This window comes from Hesperophylax consimilis, chromosome 1, assembly GCF_061612785.1.
Source record: "Hesperophylax consimilis isolate HC1 chromosome 1, BYU_Hcon_1.0, whole genome shotgun sequence".
Lineage (NCBI taxonomy): Eukaryota > Metazoa > Arthropoda > Insecta > Trichoptera > Limnephilidae > Hesperophylax > Hesperophylax consimilis.
In genome coordinates this window covers 21,855,531-21,857,598 of record NC_142836.1, presented here as the reverse complement: position 1 = coordinate 21,857,598, position 2,068 = coordinate 21,855,531, and positions in this window count along the sequence as shown.

The window sequence follows — 2,068 nt, the reverse complement described above, 5'->3', positions numbered from 1 at the left end:
TGTTGACTTCTGTATTTCCTCCCTTTTAGAACATGGATCTCTTCAAGACCCAGTTTCATTCCCTCCTTTCCTCAAAAAGACCCTCGACATAGCATCCTTGGGACAATTCTGAATATATCAACAACTAAACCCCAGTATTGTAAATTATTGGTAAGGGACGACTCAAAAAAAATGTATTAAACTTATTCTAGTAAAAATTATGTTTGTTTATTATTTTACAGTTACACATACTGTTTTATTTAATAATGACTGGAAAATCCGAGTAAGTTCGTTTTGTATCGGCCATTGAATGATGATGATGTTTTTTTGCGTAAATTCACACAGGATTCCCTGAAGAAAATCATTTCCCTCAGAGCCTATGTCATCTTTAACGATAATTTCTAATATTGAGGTTTATTTAGAGTTTTCTCTTAACAATAGTTTGTAATACTCAAGTTTGTTTGTTGATTTTTTTGCTTTCACTATTTTACGTGTATTACTTTTATCTTATCGGTTAAATAATACTGTTTTTTCTAAAATGGGAAATAAATAACAAAAAATATATTACAGTACCATGATATGTAATAATAATAATAACATAGCATTTATATAGCTCAATTTAGTGTCATTTCACTTTACTACAGCAAACTTAAAAACAGTAATTTAGTATTACCTAGTGGTCATGTTTCTAAAATGAAATGGAATGGCCTGTATTGGCGCAAGATTTACCGTATAACATTACCGTTGTATATTCTGAAAGAGACCCACAAAAATGCTACTTCCAATCTTTCGATAAGTATATTTTACGTCATGATTGATATTTTTTCCAAAAAAAACTATTTTTTGTGAAGTTTCGATAAATATTATCTGACGCTGTGCCAATGCCAATTCTTACTAAATACCACCTGGAGTTTTTTAATCGTAGGAATTATCTTTTATGAAAATATCCACTTGAAAAAAAAATTTCTGAAAACGTGTAAAAGGAGCTTTTTGTAGTTCACAACAACGCACCGGGTAAATGATTTTTCTAAAACTGCTGATTTTTGATTTAATGAATTACGCAGTTCTTTTCATATTTAATTAAAATACAATTATCACGTATACTTTTATTTAATTTACAGTTATCTTTATAAAATTGAATTTAAAATAAACCTGAGTATTGGAAATTATCGCTGAGGATATTATGCTTTTATAAAATTATATTAAAAACATTTATCGAATTGAAATAAAATGTTGTCCTAAGAAGGTTTTTTAAGTTTATCTAAACAGGATGTCTGGTGGTAAAGTGTGCTAACTTCGGGAGATGATTCTACATGATGGTAGAAGTAAAAAAGAGGAATAACTTTTTTCAAAATTCTAATGTTTATTTTTCCATTATTTTCAAGTACAAAGAATTCATTTTTTTAACTAAAAACTACCTTAAAACACTGAAATTTTGAAAAAAATTATTTATCTTTATTACTTGAACTACCGTGTAAACGCACTTTACCCCCTAACACCCTGTATGATACACGTTTAAATGATTTAATTTATTAAAAGTGTAATATTTTAAAGATTGAGAATCATCGGCATTTTGCATCAGCAGAAGAACAGAATAATAATTGCTAGCAATGTTCACCGAGTGGAAAGGTTATTAGCCTATATCAAATAATCGTGAGTGATATCGACCCTTTTTACACATGGCAGTTAAATGCATGGCGGTTTTAGTTAATTTTATTACAAGACACGTGAAGACTATTTGTAATTTTAGTTTGGAATGATCTCAAAAGATGGCGGTAATCCATAATTTGGAACATTATGATTTCTTATTTTTTATCTTTGAACGACTATGGAACCCCTGTGCGTAGCTATTGAAGTTTATTAGTTATAAATCCGTTTGGGTGTGCAGGGTCTTAAGTCCAATTGACACTACGTAATAATAATTATTATTACATAGTAATCCCGAGTTATCCCATTATAATGGGATAACTCGTATAGCTCCGTTTATCTGAAAAATCACCTCAAGGGCGCTGTACTACTGAGAGTGATCCATGTAAAAAAAATGTTATCATCAATATTTTGTGGAGCAAAAAATATCAAATATTCAAAA